Raw genomic sequence first — 13,029 nt, forward strand, 5'->3', positions numbered from 1 at the left:
CTGGTTGTCCGCATGTTATGCTAATGTGGATTATCGCCATACGTTAGTTCGCTTCGCCTTTCCCGAGGAGCCTATTATTGTATGGGAGGGTGAAATTGCTAAGCCAAGGGGTAGATTTATTTCCTATCTTAAGGCTCATACGATGATTATGAAGGGGTGCATTTACTATTTGGTTGTTGTTAATGATACAAAAGCCGTAGTACCTGAATTTGCATATGTTCCTATAGTTAGTGATTATCCCAAAGTGTTTCTCGAAGATCTCCCTGGTATTCCACCTGATAGGGTTATTGATTTTGGGATTGATGTTATTCTTGACACCCAACCTATTTCTATCCCACCTTATCGTATATGGCTCCAGCGGAGCTAAGGGAGTTAAAGGATCAGTTGAAGGACTTATTGGATAATGGTTTCATCCGACCAAGTTCCTCACCTTGGGGTGCTCCGGTCTTGTTTGTTAGAAAGAAAGATGGTTCCCTTAGGATGTGTGTTGATTACCGTCAACTTAATAAAGTGACCATTAAGAATAAATATCCTTTACCTAGGATAGATGATCTATTTGACCAACTTCAGGGTGCTAAGTTCTTTTCAATGATTGACCTGAGGTCTGGGTATCACCAATTAAAGATAAAGGAAAAGGATATCCCAAAAACCGCCTTCCGTATGCGTTATGGGCACTTGGAGTTCCTAGTCATGTCCTTTGGGTTGACTAATGTGCCTGCTGCTTTCATGGATTTGATGAATCTTTTGTTTAAGCCTTATCTAGACCTCTTCATTATTATGTTTATTGAAGATATTTTGGTGTATTCTAAACGTCGTGAGGATCATGCAAATCACTTGAGGATAACTTTGACAACACTTGAGGAGAATGAGCTTTATGCAAAATTCTCTAAGTGTGATTTCTGGCTTGAGTCTGTGGCTTTCTTGGGTCATGTGGTGACTGGTGACGGCATTAAAATAGACCCTCAGAAAATCTCAGCGGTTAAGGATTGGCCTAGACCAACTAGGGCAACGGAAATTCGTAGTTTCTTGGGTTTGGCAAATTATTACAGAAAGTTTGTGGAAGGTTTTTCGTCCATAGCCTCTCCATTGACTAAATTGACACAGAATACTGCTAAGTTTCAGTGGTCCGAAGTTTGTGAAAAGAGTTTCCAAGAGCTCAAGACAAGGTTAACTTCAGCTTCTATTTTAACTTTACCTTCTGGGTCTGGTGGATATGTGGTGTATTGTGATGCTTCTAGAATTGGTTTGGGTTGTGTATTGATGCAGAATAGTAAGGTGATTGCTTATGCTTCGCGTCAGTTGAAGAAGCATGAGAAGAATTATCCGACTCATGACTTGGAGTTGGCTACCGTTGTATTTGCCTTAAAAATTTGGCGTCATTATTTGTATGGTGAGCAATGTGATGTTTTTACTGACCATAAAAGCGTGCAATACATCTTCAAACAGCGAGAGTTATATCTCAGAAAGAGGAGGTGGTTGGAGTTGTTAAAAGATTACGACTTGAATATCTTGTATCATCCTGGTAAGGCTAATGTGGTTACTGATGCTTTGAGTAGAAAATCTATGGGCACGTTGGCTTATTTGCGTGCTCATGACATGCCCATGGGGAAAGAGATTCGAAGGCTTGCCAGTCTTGGGGTTAGGTTTGATGAAACTAAAGATGGAGAGTTAGTGGGAATCACTCCATCACGGTCTGACATTGTAGAAAGGATTAAATCCAAGCAATATGATGGTGAGCTTTTGGCAAAGCTGAGAGATGGAGTGGAAAGGGGTAAGTACACTTCCTTTACTGTAGGTACTGGTGATAGTGTTCTGGGGTTGCAAGGACGATTGTGTGTTCCTGATGTTGATGGTCTTCGACAAGAATTAATGATGGAAGCTCATAGTTCCAAGTATTCAGTTCATTGGGATCCACCAAAATGTATAAGGATTTGAAACAACACTACTGGTGGAAGAGCATGAAGGTTGATATTTCTAACTTTGTGGTTAAGTGTTTGAACTGTCAACAGGTGAAGGCTGAACATCAAAGGCTTGTTGTCCTGGCTCATAATATAGAGATTCCGCAGTGGAAGTGGGAGGAGATCAACATGGATTTTGTTATGGGTTTGCCCTGCACAAAGAACAAGTTTGATTCGATTTCGGTGATAGTGGATAGACTCACAAAGTCTGCCCACTTTCTCCCTGTGAAGACGTCGTATGTCGCGGCGTAATACACCAAGCTATATCTAAAAGAGATAGTTAGATTGCATGAGATTCCGACATCCATCATATCGAACAGACGTACGCAATTCACTGCTCGTTTTTGGACATCCTTTCAGGAATGTTTGGGAACTAGAGTGAAATTGAGCACTGCCTTTCATCCTCGAACTGATGGGCAGGCAGAGAGAACTATTCAAACGTTGGAAGATATGCTGAGAGCCTGTGTTATATATTTTGGAGGAAATTGGGATGAATATTTACCTTTGGTGGAATTCGCGTACAACAACAGTTACCAAGCAAGTATTCAGATGGCTCCTTACAAGGCTCTTTATGGGAAGCGTTGTCGGTCTCCAATTGGTTTGTTTGAACCAACTGAAGTGGAGTTGTTGGGTCTGGATTCAGTTATGCAATGGAGAAGGTTAATCTTATTGTGCAACAGCTCAAGACACCTCAGAGTCGACAGAAGTCCTATACTGATATGAGGCGGCGTGAGCTAGAGTTTTCTGTCGGTGATAAGGTGTTCTTAAAAGTGTCACCAATAAAAGGGAGTAATGTGCTTCGGTAAAAAGGGGAAACTTAGTCCCCGTTTCATTGGACCTTACGAGATTGTTAGAAAAGTTGGGACGGTGGCTTATGAGTTGAAGTTACCATCCGATATGGCCATGGTGCATCCTGGGTTTCACATTTCGATGTTGAGGTTGTACAAACCTGATCCTTCCTATGTGTTCAATCATGAAGAGATTTAAATCAATGAAGGGCTATCTTATGAGGAGGAACCAGCTCAGATTCTAGATCGTCAAGTTAGAAGGTTGAGGACGGAGGATGTGGCATCGATCAAGGTTTTGTGGCAAAACCATGATACTGAGGAAGCTACTTGGGAAGCAGAGGAGGACATGAAGAAGAGATGTCCTCACTTGTTCCCTATGACAGGCATGAGCTAGCGTTTTAACTATTCTTAGGTGAATCGTCTGTGTTTGTTGAATTAACTTGTGGTTTAGTGATTACTTCCTAGAATACGATTCTTATTCGAGGACGAATGATCTTAAGGAGGGTAACGCCCCGTAAACTCGAACTAGGTGTGAATATGTAAAAATCTAGTGTTAAGATCATATTATACCTATATGAATCCATTATTGATGAATTCGGGTGGAAGATTGTCGTTTTGAAGTCAAACCAACAATTGAAGATCATAAGGGCTCTTAAATTCGCCTAAGTTTTGGTAAGTCTGAATTCTAAGCCAGTTTTGTGACAATAGGTTAGGCATTTGGGAATACTTCCTTAATTAAAGTTGTAGATCTTTAAAATACCTTACCAATGGTAGGTTGCCCAGCTCATCCAGAGCTCTGTACTAGGAGTTATGCCCATTTTACTGAGCATCATCTGTGCAGTGCGAAAATTAGGCGTGCGCGGCGCCCCAGGCCAAATTTTTAGCAAACTCAAAATTTTGACGCCTTCGAAATGGATACACTGTGTGCGGCACCCTGGGCGACACACCAGGCCATTTTACGCCTGAAGCCATTTTTCCCGAATTTTATAAAGGCCTTACTTCGTTATATTCATTCCCACTTATTTTGGCCAACTTCCTGAGAGGAAACAACCCTAAAACATCCCCAAAAGATATAAGGTATGTTCTTGATCACTTCCCATCATATCAACATCAATCTAACATCAAATTAACACTAGTTCATCTTCCACAAACCCTAGATTCTTGAAACCCAAGAAAGAGAAGAAGAAGGGACGTTTCGGAGAAGTTAATATTCCTTCAATAAGGTATGATCATTGACTTTTGTGATGTTATTGAAAGGGTTTAGACTTGTGTAGGCTGTCCTATGAGATTAGAATCCATGATTGATTTATGCAGTGTTCAAAAACACGTTCTAGTCATGAAAACCCTAGCTTTCGTTGGTAAGAAGGGTTTATGAGTGGAAAAAGGTTAGAGTTCTAACCTCTCCTATCTAAAAATATCGTAGAATAATTGCTGGATTGTGGGAAGTATACTTGAGCGGGAATTAAGGTATGTCTCTTTTAAAATCATTTTTGACTATAAAGGTGATTTATATGTATCTCTTTTGAAAAGTTATTCTGAACGAAAATCACTTTTTGAAGCTATTGTTGGAAGTATAAATTTTATTCAAGATTCTTTAATGAATGAAAGGAAAGGTAATCTTTTCATGTTTCTTGAACTCTAATTCATGTCTAAATTGTGGTTAATGTGTGTGAGGGGACAAACCCACATTAAACCTAGATTGTAACAAACCCTATATATGTATAAGATATTATGAATGCTTTCCTCTATGAGAGATGCTTAATAATGATGGTTAAGAGTTGGTAATGACATTCTGATTGATGAATTGGGACATGAAAATCTTTTGTAAAGGAGTTATACATTTTCAAAACATTGATTGGAATGACTTATTCTTCCGATGTGGCATAATGAACCTTACTGGCAATTGATGATGTGGCTACCTTACAAATGCATTATGAATCGGCTTCTATGCCATGGACTTTGTTGTTGTGTTTGCCTTGATAGGAGGAAGAATAGCCATTGTGGATCCTAATGTATTAATTACCTTGCCATTCGGAAGGAAGTGTGGCTACTTCCGGGTTCGCTACCTAGAGTGTATTAATGGCCTTGCTATTCAGGAGGAAGAGTAGTGACCGTGAATCCATTCTTGTGTATTGCGCAGTGTTGTTCATATTGAGATGGGCCCATATAGATGATATTGATATCCGTCTTTATTATGGAACTGGTATTTATGCCTGATCGATTTAAAGCATAATGGAAACTGGGATCTTGAAATGGCTTGTAAACTGCTTGACAAATGATATTAAGAATCACAAAATGGAATAACTGTTTTTATACTATATTTTCAGGACTGATTTCTTTATGTATTATTATAATTTATTTTCTTATTACTTTTTGTCCCTGAGGCACTCACTGATTATGAAGTACTCAGGCATACCATTGTTGTTTTGATGGTATGTTAGGTAACGGAGAAAAGCAGGTTCTTGATACTTCAGTCGCTTAGGAAGGACTTGCTGTTGCTGCTGATTTGGTGAGCCCACATGCTCATTCGTGGGGCACCCTATTTATTCGTTCATTCATTATTAGTTTTTGGGTTGTGTCCCTATGAGTCAAACCATTATTTCTTTATCTTAGAAGCTCCACAGTATACATTCTTGTGGGTAGTTGTTGAGTTATTGATTAACTCTCAGGCACGTCGTTATGTTTGACAAGTATTGATTAGTAAAGACTTCCGCTAATTTAATTCATATATGCATGATTTGTTTACCTTTATTTTATAAATTGTTGGAGGCGAATGTTGAACCTGGGGGGTTCAACTGTAATTATTGTGTCGTTTAGGTTCTTCCGATGTTGTTCATGACATCGGATGTTGGTCACGTCTAGGGTGGGTTTTGGGGCGTGACAAGGTATCATCGGCCGACTAAGTATAGTTAACATAATTCAGACAATAAAGTAAGATAGGTAAATAAATCAACAAGTATAAGTCAAACATAATCGGAACCGAGTACACGTCATCGCCTAAGTAAAGCATCAAAACCCAAATGTGCTAAGCCTCAATATGTCCAATCTAAAACCAACATCACAAGTAAAACACCAAATCATCTCATATAAGACATGATGCAATACAATGCACTAATGTATGAATGCAATGCAATGCCATGCAACGTTGTGTACACATGTACTCCGGACGGGAATATCGACATCTCCGTAGCACAATCCAAGATGACTCGCGAATTCTAAGTGCCATTCATCCCAGATCTTTGCCCAACAGACATACGAGACCCCAGATCTTTGCCCATGGGGGAGGGGGGGTTCTCACCGGCTCCACCCTAGGGACCCACGGAGTCTATGTACCTCAAGGCTCTGGTACAAACCTCGGCAACCGCTACCACTCAATCCACAATTCCTGTACTAACATCGGATATCGGACTCTCACGTGTCACGACCCAACCGGGAGGGGGGGAGGGAGGGCACGACGGGCACCTAGAGCTTACCCACTGGGCACCTCTCATCATACTTCCACAATCATAACTAGGTGAGCCACATGACCTACTCATAATTCCTGTGCATCAATAATACGAATCTTATCGGCAAGGGCACTTCTATATCAACATCATTAATCATGCCCATATACTTAGACACAAGCCGACGAGGCTAACAATATGATATACAAAATATGAGCCGGCAAGGCTACGGGACATCTAGCTATACATAACTGTCTATGAGCCTCTAAAAAGAGTATGTAACATCATAAAGACGGGACAAGGCCCCACCATGCCCATATGTATATACCCAAAAGAATTATACCAACAACTGCCGCTCTAAATCAAATGGGCCTCCTCTAAGCAGTCTTTAGATAAGCAGCCTAAGGATCAAGTCTATCTCCCTGTCCACCTGCGGGCATGACGCAGCGTCCACAAATAAAAGGACGTCAGTACGAACAATGTACTGAGTATGTAAGGCATAAGCAGGAACATAATCATAGCATGAAAGATAACATGAGATAGAGGAGTCGTGAGATAGGAAAGTCACACACACACACACACACACATACATATATATATATATATATGTATATATGTACCGCTTGAGACGTCCATCATATTTACTTACCTTTTTCTTCTAATGGAAACCTTCCATACGTATGCATACATATATAGTGAGTAGTACCATACCCGACCATAGAGGTTCGGTGTCTCACATACCCGGCCATGGCAAGGCTCGATGTTGCCCATACCCAACTGCAGTGGTGTGCGCGCAATGAACATCCTACCCGGCCATACAAGCTCAGTGTTACATAATGGCCATACATATATATACATACTTATGCACGTAGGAGTACATAAGTAGCATCGACATCATCATCTTCATCATCATTTTCACTATATGTCTCCTTAGAGGATTGACTATCATAGGATGGAACCAACGATAGCATGAGAATATCAAGAACTATAAGCTTTAGTGATTCTAGGACTAAAGTCATCATGTTAGACATTATGGATTTCACGTGAAGGTATACGACAATGGGATCATGCCTTAAGAAAGAAGGGTTAGCCTTACATACCTTTATGTCTTCTTAACTATATAACGTTCACCACCCAAGCTTGAGAAATCTACATTTAAAAGGATTGATACCAAGGTTAAGTCTTAAAGACACTCTTAAGTTCAAACTAGAATAATTCATGAGCTAGCGAAAATGGGGCAGCATTTCCCCGATTTCATCTACCTGTACCTAATTCCAAAACATCTCCCAAACAACAATGACATTATTAACAATACCATATTCAGGAGACTTCATTCAAGTTACGCATCATCTAATCCTCAAAACTCCTTTACAAGGTCATTCATAACAATAGCTACAACACAACACCATATTTACTTACATACCATACATCCTCAACATCACTAGCGTCACCCACAACAAGATTTTACTCATAGAATGCAAAGAATCATAATTCAAATTAACTTATAGCTCACAATGTCCTCAAGTTCATACTTGAACTCTATTCTCTCTTTTCTTCCTTCAACCACATGGTATAACAATCAAACAACCTTAACCATATGTAAAAGATGTAAAATCTTACCTTAATCACTCAAGAACAAGTCTTGGATCAACTTATTCCACTAAAGTGAAGTCTCCAACATCAACACCATAGGAAAAACTTGAGTTCCACAAACCCTAGCAAGCTTCTTAGCACTTGAATCTCTTGATATTGGCCTCTTGATCCTTGATTTCACTTTAGATTTGTATTGATATGCTTGGAGAATGGTTCTAGGGATTTTAAGAGTTTGGGGAAAGTAATGGTTCTAGGGATTTTAAAAGTTTGGAGAAAGTGGGAAATGAATTAAATGAACAGGGGTCGCTCATATATAACAAAAAAAGAAAACTGACCCAACCCGGATCTACCGCCATTTATACGGTCAGTATAAATGGATCGTATAGTCCCACCAGGGTTCACCCTTCTCTAGAATGGTTCTACGGTGAAGGTCAGTCAATTATACAGGCTGTATAAATTATACGGTTCGTATAAATGACCGTATAATCCACTTTTCCCCAAAACTTGTTCTCGACGACTCGTCCAACCCCTAATCCTTATGGAACCTTATTGGAACTTGTATAACACTTCATTAACTATCTAAGGGGACCTATAGCTCCCTCTCAAGAAATTACTAACAAATTATAGCTCGATTGTTGTGAAACCTTCCCAAACATGACTTACATTTCACTTCCTTCGACGAACTTAGTTTCACCGATTCATATGACTTCAAGATCTTATGGTACGCGCTTAAATTTATCAAATACTCTCCTTAATCTCATAAGGACTTCATGTTCACATTAAGCTCGCATTGGTCTCCTCGCAATGCAACAATCCAAAATCTCCGAGATGTAACATTCTTGCCCCCCTTAGGATCATTCGTCCTCGAATCTTAGATTCTTAGGGATCCTTCAAACATTTCGCCAGAATTTCCCCTGTAATATGGCACTACCATCCTATCACAGCAACACAAAATATATCGCTTCACAGGGCTACAACAACAACATTAACAACCATGGCCACACACAACCAAGAAAGCATCAAAGAAAACATTACATACCTAGTGACAATGGTGTCTCTGCCTGAGTCTCCTCTGGAGGTGGAAATAAATGTGGGTACTTGAAATTCATGTCGTCTTGCGCCTCCCAGGTCATTTCCTCTCTAGTGTTATTTCTCCATAAGACTTTAACTAAAGCTACATCTTTTGTTCTGAGTCTCCGTACTTGCCTATCTAGAATTGCAATGGGAACTTCTTCGTAGGACAGTTGCTCGGTGACTTGAACATCATCTACAGGTACAATTCTAGAAGGATCTCCAATGCACTTACGAAGAACCAATACATGAAAAATCGGATGGACTGACTCCAAATCCGAAGGTAGATCTAATTCAAAAGCCACTTGACCTACCTTGCATATAATCTCATAAGGTCTAATGTACCGAGGACTAATCTTGCCATTTTTGCCAAATCTCATGACTCCCTTCATTGGCGACACCTTCAAGAATACCCAATCCTTCACTTGGAACTCTAAGTCACGTTGACGGTTATTTGCATAGGATTTCTGACGAATCCGAGCTATTAATAATCGATTTTGTATAAGCTTGACCTTTTCTATAGCTTGCTGGACCAAGTCTGGCCCTATCAGTTTAGTTTCTCCCACTTCGAACTGCCCAATTGGTGATCTGCACTTGCACCCATATAAAGCCTCATACGGGGCCATTTGGATGCTGGAATGATAATTGTTGTTATAAGCAAACTCAATAAGTGGTAAGTGATCATCCCAACTACCTCCAAAATCCAACACACATTCCCGTAGCATATCCTCGAGAGTCTGGATGGTACGTTCAGCTTGTCCATCAGTATGTGGATGAAATGTTGTACTAAGACTCACCTGAGTCCTCAAACCTTCTTAGAAAGACTTCCAGAAATTGGATGTAAACTGTTTCCCTCTATCAGAAATAATAGATACTGGGACACCATGGAGTCGTACTATTTATTTGACATAAAGCTTGGCATAATCTTCAGCTACGTGCGTCGTTCTGACTAGTAAGAAATGGGCTGACTTTGTAAGTCTATCCACAATTACCCAAATAGAATCGTACTTACGTTGAGAACGAGGTAAGCCTGCGATGAAATCCATATTAGTTACTTTCCATTTCCAAGTCGAAATTTTCATAGCTTGCAACAACCAGCGGGCTTTTGATGTTCAATTTTCACTTGCTGAAAATTAGGACATTGGGCTATGTCTTTCTTCAGTCCATTCCACCAATATATGGATTTAAGATCATGGTACATTTTCGTTGCTCCAGGGTGAACAGAATAACGGGAACAATGAGCTTTTTTCAAAATCTGATGTCGTAATCTTGCAACTTCGGGAGCACATAACCTGCCTCAATATCGGAGAACTCCATCTCCAGAAGTCTCAAAGGATGACTTTTGTTTTTTATTAAGTGTATTCCTATAAAGAAATAGCATGGGATCATAACAGCTCCAACCATCGCCTTTGCCGTAAGTTCAATTCTTTCTGCTTGAAAATATACTGAAGGTTCGTGTGATCCGTATAAATATCAACATGGACACCATACAAATAATGTCTTCACATCTTTAATGCATGGGTCACCGCAGCTAACTCAAGATCATGGGTTGGATAATTTTTCTCATGTTTCCACAATTACCTTGAAGCATAAGCAATCACCTTACCATGCTGCATCAACACACATCCTAACCCAACGCCTAAAGCATCACAATAGACAACATAACCTTTCGATCCTTCAGGAAGTGTCAGAACTGGGGCAAAGGTTGATCTATTCTTTAACTCTTGAAAACTACATTCACAAGCATCCGTCCATTGAAATTTAGCTAATTTCTACGTTAGCTTTGTCAATGGTGTAGAAATAGAAGAAAAGCCCTCTAAAAATCTTCTGTAATAACCTACCAAGCCCAGAAAACTATGAACCTCGGTAGGTCTTGTAGGCCTTGGCCAAGTCTTCACAGCCTCAATCTTCTGGGTATCTACCCGAATACCATCGGCTGAAATAATATGGCCCAAAAAGGTCACTGAATTCAACCAAAACTCACACTTCAAATTATTTGCAAATAGCTCTCGAGTCTAATGAACTCTAAGAACGGTACATAAATGGTCAGCATTTTTTGCCTCGGACCGAGAATATACCAGAATATCATCAATGAACACGATCACAAATAAATCTAGGGAAGGCCTGAACACACTATTCATCAGATCCATGAATACTGCTGGTGCATTAGTTATACCCGGAACTCGAAATGACCATATCTCATCCTGAAGGTCGTCTTAGGAATATCTTCCCCCTAACTCTCACCTGATGATACCCGAATCTCAAATCTATCTTTGAAAACCATTTGGCACCCTGCAATTGATCAAATAAATCATCAATCCTTGGAAGTCGATATTTATTCTTGATCATCATCTTATTCAGTTGCCTATAATCAATACACATTCGCAAGGAGCCATCTTTCTTCCTTACAAACAACACGGGTGCTCCTCACGAGGAAGAACTAGGCCTAATAAAGCCTTTTTCAAGCAAGTCCTTCAATTGCTCTTTCAACTCTTTCAATTCTGCGGGAGTCATTCTATACGGAGGAATAGATATAGGTTTAGTATGCGGTAGCACATCAATAGAAAAATCAATCTCCCGCTTTGGGGGAAGGCCTGGAAGTTCATCTGAGAATACATCCGAAAACTCATTCACTACGGGGATAGACTGAAGAATCAGCGACTTGGCTTCTATATCTTGAACCCGGACTAAATGATAAATACAACCTTTAGCAATCATTTCCCTTACCTTGAGATAAGAAATAAGCATACTTCTCGGATATGTTGTATTTCCCTTCCATTCAAAAACTGGTTCTCCCGGAAACTGGAAGCGAACCATTTTTGTTCTACAATCGACATTAGCATAGAAAGAAGCCAACCAATCCATGTCCATAATAACATCAAAGTCTACCATTTTCAACTCATGTAAATCAACCATAGTACGATGATCACAAATCACAACTACACAATTTCTACATACTCGACTAGCTATTACCAGATCACCAACGGGTGTCGATACCTCGAAAGGTTTGAATGACTCCGGTTTCACCCCAAATCGACCAACAATATAAGGAGTAACATATGAAAATGTGGAGCCTAAATCTATCAATGCATATACATCAAGAGAAAATACCGATAATATACCTGTAACAACATTAGGGGAGGACTCAAGATCCTGTCGCCTAGCCAATGCATAAATACGGCGCTAAGGAACACTAGAACTGAGAGCTCCTCCTCTACCTCTACCACGGTTAACTGGTGTATGTGAGCCTTGCCCCGGAGGGCGTATAGATGATGAAGACCCAACTGTTGACCCTGTGGCCTGAACCGTACCTCTAGTATCTCTCGAGGGGCAATCACGCATGATATGGCCTTGCCGACCACATTCATAGTAAACATCTGAGCCTAATCGACACTGGCTCCAATGTAACTTCCCGCACTAAGAACATCGTGGTATGGGTGGCCTTGCCTGGCTTGAGTCACCTCTGTAATGAGAACCTGAAGCTCTAAAACTCTGACTCGGCCCGGAGTGAATAGATCTATCAAATCTCTGGCCTATGAACCGTGGAAGGGCACTAGTCATGAAATGGCCTGAGTGCCTAGAAAACTGCTGTCTTTGCCCTCCTCTAAACACACTAGTCGGACCCGAAGATTTAGTCCTCTTGCTACCTCTATCATGCTCACGCTCACTTCTTTGCTGTTGTTGGCTTTTCTCCAAATTCTGGGCATGGGCTTAAATGCGAGAATTGTCCATACCATCTTGAAGTGATGTAGTCAACCACTTATCCATCAAGTGTGGCCCTAAGTCACTCACAAACCGGTGCACTCGATCACTTATATACGCTACCATGGCCGGAGCATACCTAGCCAAAGAATTGAAGCGGAGACTATACTCTAAAGCACTCGCACTTCCTTGCCTAAGATTCAAAAACTTGTCGGATCTAGCCCACTGTACCTGTGGAGGCAAGTAGTGTGGAAGGAAAGCATCAACAAATTCTTGTCATACCGGGGGAGGTGCATTGACTCCCCGAGAAGACATCCAAACCGTATACCAATGAACCGCAATATCCCGCAATCTATAGGATGCTAACTATACCGATTCAACGTTTGAAGCATGCATTGACCGAAGTGTTCTCAACATTCCATCAATAAAGCTTTGGGGGTCCTCATCCGGTTTTGACCCGAAGATTTTCAGAGG

Source organism: Lycium barbarum, chromosome 3 (assembly GCF_019175385.1).
Source record: "Lycium barbarum isolate Lr01 chromosome 3, ASM1917538v2, whole genome shotgun sequence".
In the NCBI taxonomy this organism is placed as follows: domain Eukaryota; kingdom Viridiplantae; phylum Streptophyta; class Magnoliopsida; order Solanales; family Solanaceae; genus Lycium; species Lycium barbarum.